Source organism: Gadus morhua, chromosome 18 (assembly GCF_902167405.1).
Source record: "Gadus morhua chromosome 18, gadMor3.0, whole genome shotgun sequence".
Classification (NCBI taxonomy): Eukaryota; Metazoa; Chordata; class Actinopteri; order Gadiformes; family Gadidae; genus Gadus; species Gadus morhua.
The window spans coordinates 20,232,348-20,253,864 of record NC_044065.1 but is presented as its reverse complement, the minus strand read 5'-3'; the positions used below and the strand labels follow the sequence as shown (position 1 = coordinate 20,253,864).

The 21,517-nt window shown below is 46.5% G+C and overlaps 1 long non-coding RNA gene across 1 annotated transcript; it reads right to left on the bottom strand.

Annotated features, from left to right (window-relative positions):
- Positions 1-2,166: 2,166 nt before the first annotated feature.
- Positions 2,167-3,458, bottom strand: LOC115531281 (uncharacterized). Its single transcript, XR_003973862.1, has 3 exons — positions 3,354-3,458; positions 2,673-2,737; positions 2,167-2,505 (listed from the first exon to the last, which is right to left on the bottom strand). It is a non-coding gene; the product is annotated as an uncharacterized LOC115531281 (long non-coding RNA).
- Positions 3,459-21,517: the final 18,059 nt, after the last annotated feature.

Here is a 21,517-nt window from a genome sequence, read left to right as displayed (position 1 = left end):
GGTAAGCGTGTCCGGTTGCTAAGCGACAGGACATGGGTGTTTATTAATGACGTGTTCGCGTATCGTAGTGTCCTCGCGCGTCCGAGATAACTGTAAATGAGTAGGCTACTACTAGTACTTTTGCAGGCTGAACGTTAAAATACTTCTCAACTTAGAGAGACCACTCTCTCCCACCAGTCTTGGCTGCAGACTCGCGTTCATGCAAGTGAACGGAGCGTTCCCTCTTCGTCATAACTATCAAACCAAACATCCTTCACATTCACCGAGCGAACATTATGAAAGTAAAATGCACATTTCTCGCTAGAAATGTTTCCATAAAAGCATTTAATGGCGTAACTATGTTACTATTTCCACACAGAATAAAGAAAGATGTCGGCCGTATGCTTCTGTCCAAGCTCACTACTCTCTGCCAGTGACGTCGGGTCAAGCTCAACGCTGATTGGGCAACGCGGCTAATCGTCATGCGTATGAGCGTAAAAAGTTAAATTTTTTGAACTCTTGAAATGTACGCGATATACGGGCTTTACGCGCGTTACGCGCGTAAAATGTTGCTTTTACGCGTGTAACGCGTGTACGTGTCTCATACGCGCGTAAACCAATGGTTCCCTATGGAAAAAATGGCGATTTTATACGCGAGGTACGCGAGATACGCGTCTGGTGTGGCCGCACCTTTAGTATCAGGTGTGTGGTTTTCAGCGAATCAACGATCAGAGAATACCGCCGTTATCACGTTGTAGGTAGGCCGATGTTACAGCTGTTAGTCTGCTCCCGCAGAAAATGAAAGGGAGGATTTTTTGTTTTGGCGTGACATTTCTTGCGTGCGCGTGACGCCGTGAGATTGATGGTGAAAGCGTGAGAGTCATGGCTACATGAGCTGAGTTTTGTGTTTTATTTTGAAAATTGACCGGATGCTCTATGGCTTTTACTTTTTCACTTCCTGCCCTGCTCGATCTGCTCTGTTGAAATTGACGCGGTTCAGCAACGGCTTGCAGCAAAAATAGAAATGCTACGGAATGATAGCGCTGCGGCACGGCGAGCCGCTCCTGGGACTTTGCTGAGACGTTCCGCAGCCGCGCCCGGTGGAAATGGTCTCATTGATTAGAGTGGAACCTATCTGCTGCGGTGACCGCGGCCAAGACGTGCCGCAGCCGTAACGTTGCCGTAACGCGTCCGGTGGAATCAGACCTTTATGCCTCCTTTACTTAACCTTTGTGGAAAACGTCATCGGGTCAAGGAGAGATGAAAATGTGCTTCCTTTCGAACATAGGAAAAGTCACACAGTATTGCTGAACTTTAGCGTTTTTACGGTGGAACTACAGTTTTCCGAAATTGGTCTACAACAGGGGTTCAAATTTGACTGAGAGCCGCCAAAGGAAAAAAATGTAGGCGGGTAACGCCGTCAGCATCCCAGTGGTGAAAAAAACATTGCACCGTGGACCTCTTTGAAAGCTAGAGAGAGTCGACATTTCTCTTTATATTTATTTATTTTTGTTTAATTAATATTGATAAAATAAAAATAAAAACGTACTGGCAATGATGGAAAAGTATAACAAAATGGGGAACGACTTCACGTGACAAATGAAGAAAGAGGGAACAGAAATGGTTTGCTTTGCAATTATTACATTATCTTACGCATGTGGGGAACCACCAACACCCAGTTCTTAAAATTCATATTATTGCGCAAGGGCTTTCATAAGTGCGCCACAAGCTAAATCATAGAGCGGCTAACCCAAACACTGTGCTGCTGCTTCTCGCTAAATGAGAGCTCAGCGACTATGGAGAAAGAGCCACGATTTCTCCTGTTGCAAGAGTCGAAACTAAGTAAAACGATTTCATTTCTTAAGTGACTAGTGGGGAAAGAACAGTAGAACAGGGAAGTTTCCTTTGCACTCTTTAGACTGTGCAAGATTGCTGTAACCCTTCCTGTAAGCTCAGCCTCTTGGGAACACAGTTTCTCCACACTGAAACTGATAAAATAAATAGGAAATTGCACGTTGTTTTGCACTTCGTTGTCACCCTGGAGTACAAAACAAATGTTTATAAGATTTTGATGATTTAGTATCCCCAACAACAAGTGCTCCAATGCATTCTTGTATTGATTTCAATAAGGTTGGGCCAACAGTGAGAATCCCAATTCACATGTGAAAAAAAGAGGCTCAACTTATGTCGATTTTGAAATTAACTTTCCCCATTAGTCTTTATTAAATGTGAAGTCTCCATTTTATTTTCTTACGGTGTATATTGTGTGCTTAATAACCAGCAATATATGATTTCATTTCGATTCAAATAATATGTTTCTTGGAATTGGTATCCATTATTATACATTTTATTATCTGCTCTTCTCTTCAGACAAACCAATAAAAAATAAAGAAATAGAGAAAAGATAAATATTATGTCTCCTCCATTTCAGACACTTTGCGCTTCCTCGGGATACCGAAGATAGGTGGTAGAGTTCCTCTTGCCATCTCTCTGCCCTCCGTGAAATGAGCAAACCGTCTGCAATGACTGCACACAAACACACACACACACACACACACACACACACACACACACACACACACACACACACACACACACACACACACACACACACACAAATAGTTTTTGTAGTTCATTGTTACGGTTGTGTTAATATTGGAATTCACAGCACATCTGCTTTAGAAGAACTATACCCCTCAGTATGGAGTTTCTCCAACAAAGTGGAGCACTACCACTTCCTGAGATGTGTTATGTCATGCTGTGGAAGATAACAGTATATCAGTCAGAATTAACTTCCAAAGACTGCAATGAGAGTAGACTACATCACAATTTTGCATTAACTTTAGCCATTTAATTTTTGTATATTTTCCTTTATATATATTTGTATGTATCTAGTATACTATTTGAAATTTCGCTGAGATAAATAAGTTGCATGTAATTATAACTATTATTTAAAGCGTCTGCTATCGTGGATCAATACGTTAGCTTAAGGAGTGGACCCATCGAAAACACATTTCACAAACGCATTTTTTTGCAATCACAATTAGGTTGTTTCAGTCTGTGTTGTCTTCACTGCAGTGTAGCAACTGCAGCTATACAACTAGTTCAACTCTTCCTTATAAATGAAGACGTGAGTCATAGTAAGCTTTAGTTGCTCTTTACTGTGGCTTTTTTCCCCCTTGTACAAGGTCAGAGTATAAACTGTAACAAGACAAATACGAAAATTACAATTTTAGCTCTGTAACAGGTGCTTTCCACATGTAAATAAATGTAAATAAAACGTTTTTAGCCACAAATATATCACATGCATTTTTCATGTAAATAGTACTTTCTAAAATTAACTTTTGAATGTAATTATGAAATTATCAACTTACGACGTTGCCTCTGTGACGTTAACAGTGATACAATCATGCGGTTGAACACAGAAATGTAGCTATGCAAATTTGGTTAGCCTCCTCAGACTACTAAACCAAAACAAACCTATGACCCGGGAACATTAGGGTGAAAGCTGCCCTTCAAAATAAGAGCTCTTTCAAAACAAAAGTCCATTCAGATATATGCGTGAAAGGCAACACACGTCTGACCTCTGTGAGGTGATTAATTGACCCCGATGGACTACATGAGTCTCTGAACATCAGTCTTTAGTAAGAAGTAAGACAACTTCTGAGACTGGTCGGAAGAAAGTTTTTGAATGTCCCTGATTTGTGGTCCTCAATTCCACCTTCCTCACCCCTCCGTCTTCTCCAGGGAAGGCCTCTGTGATGGTAGCCATGGGCCAGTTGTTGCAGGTAGCTTGACTGTCTTTGAGAAGGACAACGTCTCCTATTTGCAGGTTTTGGTAAGATTTGGTCCATTTCTTGCGGCATTGCAAGGTTGGCAAGTACTTGTCTCCACTGTTTGGTGAAGAGATCTTTATCTGTAAAGTCTCCTGGTGGAGGTGGGACTCCAGTTTTTTGAGTTAGGAGCATTGATGGCGACAGAATGAATGGATCGTCAGGATCATTAGAAACTGGGATTAGTGGCCTTGCATTTACAATAGCTGTTACTCCTGCCATTAGTGTACACAAAACCTCATGGGTTAGGCGATTGTGCTGTTCGAAAAACATTGAGTCCAGGATTCTTCGGGCCACCCCAATCAGACGTTCCCAAGAGTGGGGGGTTGAATTCCCATGAGCACCCTTGTTGGTTTAGGTACCTCTGCACCGTGGCGTCTGGTTGGTTTTGGCTCATTCCAAGTTCCTTACATGCTCCTATGAAATGTGTGCCGCAGTCGGATATTAGCTGTTTGGCAGGTCCTCTTATGGCAAAGAAAGGCCTCAAAGCGTTAATACAGGTTGAAGTGTCCATTGACTCAAGGACCTCATTGTGGACGGCTCTGGAGCTCATACAGCAGAACATCATAGCCCACCGTTTGCTCTCTGCTTGTCCTCCTCTTGTTCGTCTGGCAGTAATACACCAGGGTCCAAAGACAACCAATCCCACATATGTAAATGGAGGGCAGGTTTGAAGGCGTTCTGGAGGCAAATTTGCCATGCGTTGCTCTTGCATTTTGCCTCTGAGTTTGCGACAAGTTATACATTTGTGTAAGACTGAATTGATGAGCCTCTTCGCCCCCAAGAGCCATAGACCTGCTGCTCTGACGGCTCCTTCTGTCAGGTGACGGCCTTGGTGTTTGACTTGGGCGTGATTATGTCTGACAAGCAACAAGGCGATGTGGATATCCTTTGGGAGGATTATGGGGTTCTTCTCTCCAGCGCCCAGGTTAGCGTTCTTTAGTCGTCCTCCAACACAAATGAGATTGTTCTCCAAGGTTGGACTGAGGCGACGAAGTCTGCTGTTTATCGGGACTGGCTTATTCGTGATCAAAGCCTCAAATTCCTTTGAAAATGCTCTCCTCTGAACAGCTGCAATGATGACTTCCTTTGCTAGGGATAGTTCATCTGGGGTTCGAGACAGATCACACCTGTGCCACCCTTTACACTTGTCCATGTCTTTAGAGAGCTTAAAGCACCTCACAATGTGAATTAAGAGTGCTATAGCTCGGACAAGAGAGTTGAATCTGGAGAACCTTAGAAAGCGTTCTGTGCTGAGGCTTTTCTCTTGCTTTGTGGCATAGCTCCTCACTTGGGGACGGATATCCACGTCCAATTCTGGTTTGATCAGGTTGGAGGACTGAACCAGATCTGGTATGTTGGGAGAGTCAAGCAAGAAGTTAGGGCCTTTTAACCATGCAGTCTGTGCCAAGAGTGAGGCAGGAATAGACCTTGATGCATGGTCTGCAGGATTAACCTCTGTGCGCACATAGTGCCATTACTCAGTTTTTGTCGTTTGGCGAATGCGCTGAACTCTATTATGGACGTAGGCATAGAATCGTCTGGATTCATTACTGTAGACCTCTTTGTCCATTAGTTTCAAGAAGATGCTAGCTTGTTGTCATGTTCGGTGTGACTGAAAACTGTTTGGCCCAATGTTTCTTCCACGGACTTGCTAGTCTCTGAAATCCTGTCTCTCATCTCTTTTTCTTGGTGAACCTTTTCTTTGATGTGCAAGAAGTTTGTACAGGGTTCGAGTAGGGCCGTTGTCAAGCACGGTTGTCTTAAAGGTGTTGACTGTTGGTATATGTGCTTTCCACAAGCAGACTTCTCCAACCAGCACCCATCCTAGGTCCAAGCGTTGGGCAAAGGGGGCATTGTGGGGGCCATTGACTTGTTCCCTAACTTTGTGCACTCTTATTATGTCTCTACCAAGTAACAGGAGGATCTCAGCAGTTGGGTCGACCTCCGGGATGTGCTCTGCTACCTTGACAAGATGTGGATGATGACGAGCTGCATTTGGGGTTGGGATTTCAGAGCAGTTGTCAAGTATGTCGTTGCACTCGATGAGTGGTGGGAATGGGATCGTGGCCTTTCCGTCGAGTGACTCGACCAGGACGTCTTCAGCCCTGCGCCCAGATGTTTCCACTACACCAGAGCATGTCTTCAGATAGTAAGAGTATGGTTTGCACTCAATGTTAAACATCTCAAAAAGGCTGGACCTTGCTAGCGACCGGTGGCTTTGGTCATCTAGGATGACGTAGGCCTTGATAGCTTTGTCTGGTTAACCTTTATGGTGCGGCCACACCAACCGCGTTACTCGCGTTGGACAACGCGAGTAACGCGCCTAACCTGACGCTTGACCAGTGTGTGGTGGTTCAACGCTTCCAACGCGTCAACGCGCCAACGCAGCTAGATGAGTCCATGTCCATGCAAGTGAACGGAGCGTTCCCTCTTCGTCATAACTATCAAACCAAACATCCTTCACAGTCACCGAGCGAACATTATGAAAGTAAAATGCACATTTCTCGCTAGAAATGTTTCCATAAAAGCATTTAATGGCGTAACTATGTTACTATTTCCACCCAGAATAAAGAAAGATGTCGGCCGTATGCTTCTGTGCAAGCTCACTACTCTCTGCCAGTGACGTCGGGTCAAGCTCCACGCTGATTGGCTACCGCGGCTAAGCGTCACGCGTTGGAGCGTTGAAAGTTCAATTTTCTGAACTCCGGGCGTTGGTGCGTTGGGCGCGTTACTGCGTTTACGTGCGTAATTACGTGCAACTGCCGCGCCTAACGCCCCCAACGCAACGCTTCAACGCTTCAACGCGTGTACCGCGCCTAGACCAATGGTTCCCTATGCAAAAATGCCGATTTTCAACGCCCCTAACGCGAGCAACGCGGTTGGTGTGGCCGTACCATTAGGATATAGCTTCACAAGACACATCTTGGAACCAGCCAACGTTTCCTGTGCCACCGACCTCTGTGCAGTTTGAGTTAACAACAGCTTTAATTTTGCTGCTCTCTTCCTCCTCCCCTCCGTTGTGTGGTGTAGTTGAAGGGGACTTGACTGGAGGTGCAGGTCCAGATCCAGGTGCAGGTGCATGACAGAGTCGTGATAGGGGCTATCACACTCCAAACACTTAACTGCATTCGGACAGTCCTTAGCAAGGTGAGTAGTTGAGCCACAGCACTTAAAGTAGATTCCTTTTTCTTTGAGAAAGGCCTTTCTTTCCTCCAGCTTCATAGCTCTGAAGGCTTTCCAGCGTTTAAGAGGATGTGGCTTGCCATGTATTGGATGCTTTTGTTCAGGTCGCTGACTCCTTTGTTTATACTTAGGCTTGTTGGGGCGATGTCCGTCTTGTGGACTGAAATTGGGTAATTTGTGCCTTTAAAGAAGGTATTTTCAGACTTTGCAGGCGAGCCACTAGTACTTGCGCTGATGTATGACGACTGCCAAGCACGAAAATGTTCAGGCTGATCGTCAAACTGATATAAACTTGAACTCACCAGGTCCCGTCGAGCCAAATACTGCGCCAGGTGTTCGGCCGTGGGTCCAGTGTGAGGAGCTGTCGTGCCCTCTGGGGATAGAAAGGCTGTGCTGACCTGTTCGAGTCGGTGTGGCTCACCTTTGAGCCTCTCTGTTGGTCAGATTCTCCATGCGGAGCCTGGTTTTCTATCTTAACCCCTGTTGGGACATATAGATCAGGAGGCTGACATGTTGACTGGGTAGCTTTAATGGCTGGCTGAACTAGGGGGTCGGTAGAAGGATGGCCTTTATATGAGGGCGGGTCGAAGTGAGACATAATGTATTCTTCTGTCTGTACCATTTTATCCTCTTCTGATGGGCCTACATCATCTACCAGCATATACTTTTCCATACCGTTTGCTGCTTCCCACACAGCTGCTTCAGCCTCAGCTAGGAATCTCTGATCGGTCATCAGGTAAGTTGTTGCATTCCAATAAGGTGGGAAGTGCTACTCTAGTCTTCCCATCTAGTGACTCTACGACGATCTGGCTTGCCCTTCTCCCTGCTGTCTCGACAATGCCTGTGCATGCCCGTAATGTGTATGGAGCTGTACTGCCGTTTATGTTAAACAGGTCAAACAACTGTGATTTTGCCAGGGACCGGTTGCACTGGTGGTCAAGCACCACGTACACTCTGTAGGATATGTTGGGATTGTGAATCTGGTAAACATTCACCAAACATACCTTAGAGCAGGATCTCGGCTTGGGAGCACCACCACAGATTTCTGTGCACATAGAAGTCACGTCAGGTGATGGGTGTTCTTCAGGCTCCCCGCTTTGCGCATTGGCTGCAGCAGGCGTACCAAGAGGCCATGGAGCCCGACCAGGATGCATCGCTGAGGTATGCTTGTCACTTTCACACTCACTGCATTTTATTCTTACCTTGCAGTCTTTAGCAATAGGTTTCGTGGATCCACAACCCTCTGAACCCGCAGCATTTTGACAGTGGGTGAGGTTTATTATGTACCGGACATTGCTTGTCTGGTTCATCGTCCTTCGAGCCTGAGCTAGACTGTGAACCGGATATTGCAGCAGTGATCTGCCTTTTAAAACAACAGAGCTAATCTTGGCAAGTACTTTCTGCTCTCATTTTGGTTGGAGCAGTGGTGAGATTGAATGTGAAACTGGGGTCATTTCTGATCTTTGCCTGTGCACTTACAAATCTGACGAAAAAGCTGAATGGTGGGAACGAGACGTTATGATCATCCTTGTATTTTGAGCATCGTGTGATCCAGCGATCCCGAAGGCTGAAGGGGAGATTTTCCACCACTTGATTAACTCCTCTTGCGGTGTCCAGGTATGCCAAACCAGGTAAGTATCCTCCTGATTTAGCAGCATCTATTTCTAGCAACAAGTCACCTTATTCTCTGAGCTGGTGTGGGTCTTTGTTTGAGATCATGCACGTGAAGTTTTTAAGCCGCCTCATTAAAGCGTTTTCAATCATCTCAGGGCTTCCGTAAGACTCCTCCAAGCGTTGCCATATCATGCTGACAGCTGCTGTTGGATTATGAACTTGTGCTGACCTTAACCGTCTTGCTTGTGCTGCTGAATCTGTTCCAAGCCACTTCAATAGGAGATTGAGCTGCTCCTGATCAGTCAAATCCAGCTCTCTTATAACTGCTTGGAAAGATGATTTCCATGACCAGTAATTTTCTGGACAGTCATCAAAGGCAAGGAGCCCAGAGCTCACCATTTCCTTTCGAACCAGGTACTTGCCTAAGTCAGGGTTATGTGGGCTTGCAAAGGTGTGTTGCTGTGGAATGGATGCGCAGGAGAGAGGTGAAGTTACATAGCGTCTGTCAAGGCCGATATATGCTCTGTTTTAGACGTAACGCGTAAGCACGTAAGATACATAAAGGCCTATTTAGGGTCGTTTTAGACGCAGAGACGTAAGCACGTAATTTACACAAGGGACTTGTTTTAGACAAGTTTTGATTTACGGTTCCCGTAAGGTTCCTTAAGGACTGCGCGTGTTGCAAGGGGATTCTCCGCCAGAACAGTAGGGGGAGCAACGAACGAATCTGTGGGCGTGGAAGTGGAAATCGCTGGCTTGTTTATATTTATAATCATAGCCGCGGAAACGTATTCTCAGCAGGGGGTGCTGGAAAAAAAAACCTCAGCCTGGACTAGACTCGCAACTCGCTACATTGATAAAAAAGATATATAGCAGCGCAGCTCAATTACACCAGTGCATGCGCGCACAGTCGAAAATCGATCGTTGTGTTTACACCATGGTTCACATCCAGCTGCTCACAGAACAAGTTTAGCGCGCCACAGCTCCCCTCACACTTTTTCATATAACTTTTTTTCAGCACTAGGTCATATGAGCATTAAATAAATGCTGCGTCTCAAAATGCCTTGGACAGCAGCGACGATGACCCGCTTTGCCACGGGCCGAAACAGTGCGGAGCGACCACAGCCAGAGCGAACACAGCGGGGCAGAGGAGTGTCAGGAATAGTCTTTTGTGTACACATCAGTACGGCCTATTTGCACTACTGTTTAGTGGCAATGCAGTGTTTTATTCTATGCCTTTTAATTTTCGTATATTATTTCAATGAATACAATTTATTTATTTATAAAAACAAGATCTGGTCTTCAAATCTTTTTTCCAAACATAGGTCGGGTTTGTGTTTATATTCGGACCAATACGGTACAGCGGGCGCCCACATGACGTTAAGCATTTCCTGGTGCATAATGTGACGCTTCAGAACCTAAAATCCCGTTTCTCCCCGTTGACACAACACATAACCGGCGTTTTCAGAAATCTCCACTTTGGCCGGAGTTTTTAGAAATAATCGTTTTCTGTGATAAGACAGGGCCTCAGACAGGGGGTGCGGCAGCACCCCCAGCACCCCTACTTCCCGCGGTACTGTTTATAATTATCATAATTCGTTCCTGTGTTTTCTTCTTCTCCTTCTTCAAAATTCTTCATTCGCTTCTGTCACGGCCTTTTAAAAATGGCGCTATTATGCTGTAAAACCGGAAATGTGAGACTCCTGAAAGGATGTGGTTAGCTGGCCAATCACAGTCTTTGCGAGCTGCGTAGGGCCGTAGTGTTTTAAGGCCGATATATGCTGTTTTAGACGTAACGCGTAAGCACGTAAGATACATAACCCCGCCTTGCGCGGTAAAATATCCCCCCTTACGTGCTTAAGTGCGTCAGCCCAAATTCCTGACTATGCGACTAAAACACTACGGCCCTACGCAGCTCGCAAAGACTGTGATTGGCCAGCTAACCACATCCTTTCAGGAGTCTCACATTTCCGGTTTTACAGCATAATAGCGACATTTTTAAAAGGCCGTGACAGAAGCGAATGAAGAATTTTGAAGAAGGAGAAGAAGAAAACACAAGAACGAATTATGATAATTATAAACAGTACCGCGGGAAGTAGGGGTGCTGGGGGTGCTGCCGCACCCCCTGTCTGAGGCCCTGTCTTATCACAGAAAACGATTATTTCTAAAAACTCCGGCCAAAGTGGAGATTTCTGAAAACGCCGGTTATGTGTTGTGTCAACGGGGAGAAACGGGATTTTAGGTTCTGAAGCGTCACATTATGCACCTGGAAATGCTTAACGTCATGTGAGCGCCCGCTGTACCGTATTGGTCCGAATATAAACACAAACCCGACCTATGTTTGGAAAAAAGATTTGAAGACCAGATCTTGTTTTTATAAATAAATAAATTGTATTCATTGAAATAATATACGAAAATTAAAAGGCATAGAATTAAACACTGCATTGCCACTAAACAGTAGTGCAAATAGGCCGTACTGATGTGTACACAAAAGACTATTCCTGACACTCCTCTGCCCCGCTGTGGTCGCTCCGCACTGTTTCGGCCCGTGGCAAAGCGGGTCATAGTCGCTGCTGTCCAAGGCATTTTGAGATTTATTTAATGCTCATATGACCTAGTGCTGAAAAAAAGTTATATGAAAAAGTGTGAGGGGAGCGGTGGCGCGCTAAACTTGTTCTGTGAGCAGCTGGATGTGAACCATGGTGTGAACACAACGATCGATTTTCGACTGTGCGCGCATGCACTGGTGTAATTGAGCTGCGCTGCTATATATCTTTTTTATCAATGTAGCGAGTTGTGAGTCTAGTCCAGGCTGAGTTTTTTTTTCCAGCACCCCCTGCTGAGAATACGTTTCCGCGGCTATGATTATAAATATAAACAAGCCAGCGATTTCCACTTCCACGCCCACAGACTCGTTCGTTGCTCCCCCTATTGTTCTGGCGGAGAATCCCCTTGCAACACGCGCAATCCTTAAGGAACCTTACGGGAACCGTAAATCAAAACTTGTCTAAAACAAGTCCCTTGTGTAAATTATGTGCTTACGTCTCTGCGTCTAAAACGACCCTAAATAGGCCTTTAGGAGTGGGCTTCTTTCCATCTGCACACTCCTGAGGCCCTAACTTTGCATAAGCTGCACTGCTGGTAGGGGGTGGTTGGTTTGAAACCCATTGTTCATTGTAATGAGAAGTCAGCTGCTGCGTGATTTCGCTTGGAAAATGGTGTTTGGAATCATCTTGACACTGTCTCTGAGTATTGTGCTCAAATGCCTGTTGTTCTATGTACTCAGCTGTATTTTTTTGCTGGATCTTCCTGCGTTAAATCCTGCAGCTCTTCAAGATGACCCTCCTCCATGTCTGCCGCTGCTTCAAATATTGCTGCCGCTGTAGATGCTGCTACGGCTTCCTTTTCCTGCTTTAATACATGGAGGTTGGCTTCTACCTCCGCTTTCTTCTTCATCATGGCTGCTTCCTTTTCTGGGAAGGACACATTTACTTTGGCTGCTTCAGCCTTAGCTCTAGCCATTGTGGCAGCAATGCTAGCTGAGGAACTGCTCAAAGCCGTATAAGACTTGCTACTTACGGCTCGTTACGGCTTAAAGGAGGGTTAAAGGAAGCATCAATGCTCCTTTCCTAAGCATTTTTAGAATTCGAATCACCTTTCCTTCAAGCAGTTCCGGGTCATCTCCACAGGAAAGAAAATTTCCTATGCAAAATATAGAATTCGTAGAGGCCCTTCAATTCTTCTTGATTAGCAGACATAAGACATGTATAACTTGGACGGACGCGCTATTAGTGCTTCATTTTGCTTCTTCATCGCCCCCCAGCCCTGCTGCCTATTTCCCATCAAACCATGCAATCAGATGTTCTTGTGTGCATAAATTGTTAAAAAAGATTTTTTGAAGTGAATGTGAAATGAAGATTTTTTTCTTGCATTTGGATGATGTATTCTTCAAGGCACATAGTAGGCCTGTCAATTACGGTATGAACTTTAATTCACTTTAATTCGATATTTTTTCTATGAGGCTTGTCAAGTTTTGATATTGTGCTCCAGACAGAATGGCTCTCAGGAAGCAGAGGCTGACTGTATTCAATAGGATTATTTTTATTTTTTCCAATCTGCATAGATGTCCAATTGCTTAAGAAACACACTCTTTAGTTTTATATTTAACTATACCATACAATTTGGTTGATTATTTTAAGAGACATTTAATATAATCTGTTTCAGAAAACAAATTATGCTAATTTTATCCACGATGATGAATTCAGTTTGATGTTCCATGATCCCGCTTTTTCAGATTTAATTCAAATTACTCTTGTTTATACGTAAGACACAGTGTTGCCAATATGGCGACTTTGTCGTTAGATTTAGCGACTTAGCGAGATTTATCTCCAGCGACTGACCGGCGGCAAATCTGGTGACCTTTTCGTGCATCTGGCGACTTTTTTCGTGTTATTCCTCGTCTCTGCACTGCACAGGTCTCTCCCTCCTCTCCAGCCCCGCCCCTTCCCAATCCCAATCCCTTGCGCCTGCTGATTTCATGTCACGAATGACGTCATCACGCAAACCAGCGAGTTCTAGCTACTTTTCAAAGAAGAAATAGCGAAAATAAAAAATGGCAACACTGATAAGACAATGTGTAAACAAGACAATGACATCACATCACACTTCACCTAGCTTCTAGCCGAAGGCCTGCCCTGGTCTTCAATGTACCCCCACCAGTGTGTGATCCAGTACATGTCTACTTACGCTCCTCATTTCCCCTTCAAGGCCGTATGCTGCGACGACCACGAGCACTGCTGCCCGCAGGGCTACACCTGCAACATGCACAGTGGGACCTGCGAGAAGCAGCTGCGCCACCAAACCCCCCGCAGCCGCCCTCAGAGCAAGGTGGTATGGTCCATGCTGAGGCCGTCCGCTGTGGAGGAGGATGTTCCATGTGACGATGTGGGGGAGTTCCGCTGCTCCAAGCAGGAGACCTGCTGCCGCACGTCGCCCACAGTGTGGGCGTGCTGCCCCTCGGCCCAGGTAGCGCCTCGCTGCTGTTAGCCTTAGTGGACTGACGTTAGCATCTGTTAGCTTGTATTGGCATCTGTTTGCTTCCAATAGCTTTTCCTTATTGATGTTTGATGTCGTTATCATCTGTTAGCCTCTCTTAGTGTCTGTTGACATGTTGGCATCTTTAAGCATTCTACATGATCTCTTCTTGTTGGTTATCTTGGATTCTCCTAGCATCTGTCAGAGCTTCTATTAGTCTCAGCTAGCTTCTCTTGGCAGCTGTCAACTTCTCTTAATGTCTGTTGGTATCTTTTGGAACAACGCTTAACATAAGCACTTGATAAGTTTAGTTTGCGGAAAAGGGTTTATTCAAATGTTTATCTCAAGGGTTGGATAAAGAGAAAGTGACTAAATATTTTTTATATCCCTATATCGTACTGTGACAATATATCATCAAGATTCTTAGAAGCCCCGGTCCTAAATGTAATTGTTCCCCACAAAAAGATCCCTTCATTGATTTTTAAATGGATGGTATGTAGCTCTTATATGCAAGGATCTAAGATTATGATCTAATGTGGCATGCCCCTATAAAACACAAAATCCTTCCACAAAACCTATAGAGAGTAAATCGTTCACTACAGCCATGTTTTGTATCGGGGTCACGAGTAGGTTATTGGGGTAGGTTATAAACGTTTTCGTTTTTTTTTAACTCGGCCAAGCCGAGTTCATCGCCACCTATTACGTCATTTTGCGCCGTGATGGATTTTCCGCCATCTTTGTTTATGTCAAAAACCTTCAAAATGCATCTCCTATTACAAATGTTCTCCAATCATCTCGAAACTTGCCACACGTGATCTTCAGGCCATGCTTGATAAAAATCATCGAATAGATTTTTCAAATTCAGAACCGTTTATCTCAGCAGATATCTCAGCAGCCCTTTGACATATCATAACCAACCTTGATACATAGACTCATAACATCATCATGGGGACACTTAATGAATTTGGTGACCATTGACCTCTAGGGGGAGCTATAATTAATGAAGACGTGTTTTAACTCCTCTCTCTTCCCCTGAGTACATTTCAAACTTATTTTCAATGTCTGATGATACTGTCAGACCTCCCCATATAGCTTATAAATTATATCTTATGGCAACATCAGAACTTGGCCGCCATGTTGAAAGTTGTCAAAATAAGTTGTACATTTCCACAGGCCACAAATTATATCCAATCTTCATGAAACGTGGCATATATGATCTTCAGACCAAGTTGAACAAATGTGTCCAACAGCTTTCCCATATTCAAAACCGTTTGGCCGTGACAGCCAATCAAACTTGACGGTAAAGCAGCCAAACAGGAAGTAAGCCTGTTCTCAGCACTTCTTTAACATGTCATAGTCAAACTTGGTACATAGACTCATGACATCATTCTGGGGACATCCAAACTATTTGGTGACCTTTGACCTCAGGGGCACGTCAAACAGGAAGTGAGCTCATATCTCTGCAAGGCCTTCATGCATCCAAACCAAACTTGGCTCATAGTCTTATAACCCTATCCTGATGATGCCCAAATCATTTGGTGTGATTTGACTTTTAGGGGTGCGTTGTTAGCAGAAAGTCTATTCCAGCCCTTAGAAAGCAACTTCAATGTATTTTCATGTGATACCCATTTGCCAATAACTTTCATTGTCAGTAAAATCTAATCATATGTATTTTTTCATGGTCATATCATATATACTGTGTTATATAAAACTGATAACATATCAATCATATTCAATCATCATGTAAACCTGACATACACCATACAATCAGAACACTGCTATCAATGTCAGTTGCGCTGAACAGCGCTCATTAATGGGTAGACACTGCACTCGTGTGGCGACAAGCGGTACTTAATGTATAATAAAACATTGACTATATTTACCATTCCGCCCATTTACAATATAAACTGCAATTCCCATTGGATTAGATACTTCACGAACCACCTCCAGAACGGATTCTTGTTTAAATGTTTGTCTCTTTTAGGGATATTGTTCCGAATAGCTATGTATTTGTGACATTTGTTCTGTCAGGCTGACTGTATTGCGCCCTTACCTCTAGGAGGGGTCATTTGGTAAACATTGACGCGTACTCGCATAATGCTCATCCCACCGGCTGTCGGTATTACCGATTACCGAGAGGATCGTCATGTAGCCACCTAGCCGAATTCCGTCCGTCCAGCAAAATTTGCTGCTCGCAGCTATATTTCAATTTTCAACTTTGAAATCAAAGTAATTGGTTTTTGGCTCTGCTCTGGAAATTATTCTATTTATTTATTTTTTATTTAAACTTAATTTATCTAGATGTGTCCCATTGAGACCTTTAGCCTCTTTTTCAAGGGAGCCCTGCCTGAAATAATTATCAAAACCGTGGAAGACGTGTCGGTAAAATCATATTTACTTGACTGTGACATTTTGGTGTTGTTTATGTAAGTCAGTGTTTACAGGATGTGATGCCATAGTGTATACAGGATGTGATGTCATGGTGTATACAGGATTTTAGGCCACTGTTTACAGAATGGGATGTCATGGTGTTTACAGGATAGGATGTCACGGTGCTTACAGGATGTGATGTCACGGTGCTTACAGGATGTGATGTCACGGTGCTTACAGGATGTGATGTCTTGGTGCTTACAGGATGTGATGTCATGGTGCTTACAGGACGTGATGTCACGGTGCCTACAGGATGTGATGTCACGGTGCTTACAGGATGTGATGTCATGGTGCTTACAGGATGTGATGTCACGGTGCTTACAGGATGTGATGTCACTGTGTTCTCAGGCTGTGTGCTGCGCTGACTCCCTGCACTGCTGCCCTGCTGGCTCCTCCTGTGACCAGGGGGCTGGAGGCTGTGCCCCTGGTCAGTAGGCCTGCCCAACGCTGGGACGCAGACCCCGTCCCCCTGGGACTCTAAGGCCCTGCCCGAAATAATGACCCTTAATCCAGAGGAATATGAATGTACGTGGGTATATGCTACCTCTTTTAGTGTGACAGCGAGTGATGCTGGTTTAAAATCATAAAATCTCACATCGCTTTAACTTTTGTCATGATTCCAATGTTAATGCAAGTGTCTTCTCCAGGATCAGTTTGACTAAATCTAAAGAATGGGGATGGCTTGAAGCATTGATTGCCTCCTCCTTTTGAGCCCAGAGTTGGGTTTTCAAGTCCATGCAAGTCCATTTTGGTTACCAGAACGTAAAGAAACCCAATCTTCTATCTGGATTTGACTCCTGGTCCCCCCCCAGACTGAGCTCCCCTCTGGCTCTGAGTACCGGAGCTCATGACCCTGAGGCCCAGTGTGGCCTCAGGGTCAAAGGTTCTGGGTTGTTGGTGTCTAGGTCTGGTAGGGGAGTGGAGTGTTGGGGTCTAGGTCTGGTAGGGGTCCTGGATTGGTGGTGTCTAGGCCTGGTAGGGGTTCTGGATTGGAGGTGTCTAGGTCTGGTAAGGGTTTAGTTCTGGGATGTGTGTGTGTGTGTGTGTGTGTGTGTGTGTGTGTGTGTGTGTGTGTGTGTGTGTGTGTGTGTGTGTGTGTGTGTGTGTGTGTGTGTGTGTGTGTGTGTGTGTGTGTGTGTGTGTGTGTGGCTGGCAATATGGATGATGAGAACCAGCAGGAATGCTGAGTAACCCCAAACAGGATCTGCAGCAGACACAGATTCAACCCTTGGCTCATCTTTTAGACTTTCCAGAGTTTGGTCTATCATTGATTACCTTTTTTAAAATCAAGAGTGAATTGAATTTGCCTGTAAAATGTTTTTGGTGTGTTGTGAGTCTTCGATGTAAAGGAGAAATTGTTAGTTATGGGAGTTACGGGGTAATGAAGAAAGTGATCGGAGACTAACCTGCAGCATTCTTCAAGGAAAGTGGTCAAATCCGGATATCTTTTTAGGTTACTTTATTTGTTAAAGTATTTCGGTATGGTAACTATGGAGCAAAAGGAGAGGAAGCGTGTCTAACACGTGTGAGATAAATAACGTGAGCTACTTCGAGCCACGGGCAAAAGCCCATGTCACTGTTATGTATCCATGACAGTGTTTACGGCATGCCCGTATTTTGATAGCATGCCTGTATTTTAATGTAACGGATGACGTGTTTCCGGTGAGTGTGTCCGTTGGGATAAGTTTGAGTAAACAGTTGAACTCATGAGGCTCCCGTGTTTCGCGTAGTGTTTGCACACACAACATTGGCGACGAGGATGGAGTTTTCACTCCCACCACCTACACCTTTCCTTACACTACCAGGCGAGCCTCCGGTACCGTGGATTCGTTGGCTGGAGTCGTTTGAAACATACCTCGCAGCTCTCGGACTGGAGGATGCTAGCGACCCGCGACGAAGAGCACTCCTTGTTCATTGCCTCGGTACTGAGGGACAGCGCATTTTCAGAACCCTGGGACAGGCAAAAAAGTACAGAGAAGCTACAAAACTCCTTGAAGCACACTTTGCTGCTCCATAGACGGTAATTCTCCGCCGAATAATCTTCCGGCAGCGCAGGCAAAAAGCGGGTGAGTCAGTACAGCATTAAATAGCCGACCTCCGCAGCTTAGCGGTTTTCTGTAAATTCGGTGAAATGGAGCAGGAGATGATAAGGGACCAGCTTGCAGAACACGCAGCCCACCCCAAAATTCGGGAAAAGTTAATTATGCCACCAGATGATTTGACTCTTAAAAAAGCACTGGAAATAGCCTTGCAAATAGAAAAAGCTACCGAGCTGACATCACAACTAGCTTCCCGCGCTTTCTCTCAGCCTGCATTGACGCAACATGTCGAAGATTCTGAGCGCTCACCTAGCCCTGCATCGTCAGACACAGACCCAGGGATTAACTACACATCCCACACACGTAGCCAGCCACGTCGCAGTTGTGGCAACTGTGGATCCTCTTCCCACATGAGCAGAGCCCCAACATGCCCGGCCAGGGGAAAAGTCTGCCAGTCCTGCGGGAGAGACAACCACTTCGCCAAAGTCTGTCGCTCTGCGCCGTCCGTGCTCGGCCCACGGACAGGCCCATGACAGGCTGTGGCTAGCTCATCAGCCCCAACACCCATACACTCTGTCAGCTCTGCACGTGTGTCCTTCAAGACGTGCACAGTGGAACTAGATGGGGTCTGTGTTCCTTTACTGCTGGATACTGGAGCGGCTTTATCCCTCCTCAACTGGCCCACAGTCAAGCGCTTCCTGCCCCACATCACGCTGCAGACGCCTTCGGCTGTTCTCCATGGATATGGCAATTCTAAGATCGACTTAGTGGCCTCCCTCAGCTGTCCGGTGCGCCATGGCAACACATCCTTGGCTACCTTCACCTACCTTTTCAAGTGGCACGCCATGGAGCTAACCTCATGGGGCTGGATCTCATCACCAGCTTGGGCTTCACGTTCATGGACAGTGGTGGAGCAACAATTCACCAGGTCAGCTCACCATGGGAACAGCGATGGCCAGCACTCTTTTCTGGCCTAGGCTGCATCTCAGCTTTCACCCATCAACCTCTGCTTCGCAAAGACATACACCCTGTCATACAGCCTCTCCGCCGCATTCCCCTGGCACTACGCGATGACGTCTCAGCAGAGCTGACAAAGCTGTTGGACTTAGGCATCATTGAGTCAGTCAACGCCTCGCCCTGGATCTCTAACCTGGTCATCGCGAAGAAGAAGTCAGGTGGTTTGCGTGTGTGTGTTGACCTGAGGGCGGTTAACAAGGCCGTGGTGCCCGACAAATACCCGCTGCCCATAGCAGAGGAACTGACCTCTCAATTTTACGGCTCCAAGATTTTTTCAAAGCTTGACCTCCGCCAAGGCTACCTGCAGGTACCCCTGCACCCAGACAGCCGTAACCTCACCGCTTTCGTCACACACGCAGGCGTTTTCCGCTACACCAGGGTGCCGTTTGGTCTTTGCTCTGCCCCTAGCTGCTTCCAGAAAATAATGTCCACCATCTTCGCTGGCATCCCAGGGGTGGTGATATTCCTGGACGACATAGTAGTACACGGATCAACGGCTGCCATCCACGACCAACGACTCACACAGGTACTCGACACGCTGGTTTCCCATGCCCTCACACTGAATGGGGAGAAGTGTATTTTCTCTGCGTCCGAGGTGGAGTTTGTGGGGTTTCGCCTGACCCCAGAAGGCCTCAGCCCACTGCACTCTAACGTGGAGGCCATTCAACGGCTGCCCATGCCCTCCAGCCCTGCCCAAATTGCCTCCCTCCTGGGCATGACCGCCTATTACTTGCGTTTTCTTCCTCAGTATTCTTCCACCACTGCCCCTCTACGACTGCTCCTTAAAAAAGACGCCCATTGGGCATGGACCCCTGCCTGCGAAGATGCGGTCATGCAGCTGAAGGCCCAGCTCATCGCACCACCAGTACTCGCCCACTTCGACCCACCCAGCCCGACGCTGGTCACCTGTGATGCCTCCAACTACGCAGTGGGGGCTGTGCTGTCTCAGCTTCACAACGGCACAGAGCGGCCGATTGCTTTTGCCTCCCGAGCTCTTAATTCAGCAGAGCAGAAGTACTCTGTGGGGGAGAGAGAGGCCCTAGCCTGTGTCTGGGCCTGTGAGCGGTGGCATATGTACGTGTATGGCCGGTCATTCACATTACGTACGGACCACCAAGCGCTTACAGCCCTGCTGGCCACATCTGGTTCTGGGCACAGGCCTCTGCGCATCCACCGCTGGCATGAGAGACTTCACCAGTACAATTTCACACTGCAGTTCACACCGGGAAGAGAGAATGTGGTGGCGGACTTACTGTCACGCTCCACCCCACCTCCAGCTGTGGAGCCGACTCCAGACAACAGCGACCTGGACCTCATTCAGCTCCTCCACTCCCCTCTCGAGGCAATAGTGTCACTTCAAGATCTCCAACAGGCCTCTGAACAGGACCCAGTGCTCTCACAGCTCCGCACTTTCATCCACTCCGGGTGGCCTCCAGCCTCTGGCCTACCAGACAGTCTAGCTCCTTTCCGCCGGTTTAAAGATGAACTCTTTTGCTGGAACGACCACTGCGTTGCAAGGGGCCATCGCACAGTCATACCCTCCGCTTTACAGCCACGTGTCTTGTCCATGGCCCATGAAGGCCACCTGGGCATTGTCAAAGTGAAACAGCGCTGCAGGGAAGTGGTCTGGTGGCCAGGAATCGATGGCGATGTGGAGGCTATGGTGAGAGTCTGCACAGCCTGCCTGGTGACTGGAAAGACCGGCCCCCCACCAGCTCCTCCCCTTCAGCCACTGCAGTGGCCAGCTGGGCCTTGGGAGCACATCCAAATGGACATTTGTGGTGAGCTCCGTGGCGTCCCACATCACAAACGGTTCCTCATCGTGGCCTATGACCTGTACTCTAATTGGCCTGAGGCAGTCTCTACAGGGTCAGTCAGCACACAGGCAGTCATTGACTTTCTGGAGGTGCTTTTTGCTCGTTGGGGCATGCCCACAACAATCACCACAGACAATGGGCCGCAATTCATCTCTGCAGAGTTCACGACTTTTCTGAGTGAGCGGGGGATCAGACACATACGCACAGCCTTCTAAAACCCTCAGGCGAATGGGGGTGTGGAGCGCATGAACCAGACGCTGAAAAATGGTATCAGAGCTCACCTAGCAGAGGGGTTTCAATTCTCAGCAGCACTCCTGCGGACCCTACTGCACTACCGAGCTGCTAAACACACTACAACAGACAGCTCACCAGCACTTCTGATGTTGGGGCGGGAGCTATCACTACCCCTGGATCGCCTTCGTGTTCCTGCTCACCTGACATCACAGGGGGCCCAGCGGGAAACAACTGATCAGCTACGTGACCGAGTCTCAGCACGACAGCAGGCAACTAAACAGCGCTTTGACCGGTCCCACAGGGCCAAACACCCAGCTTTCACCATTCTGGACTG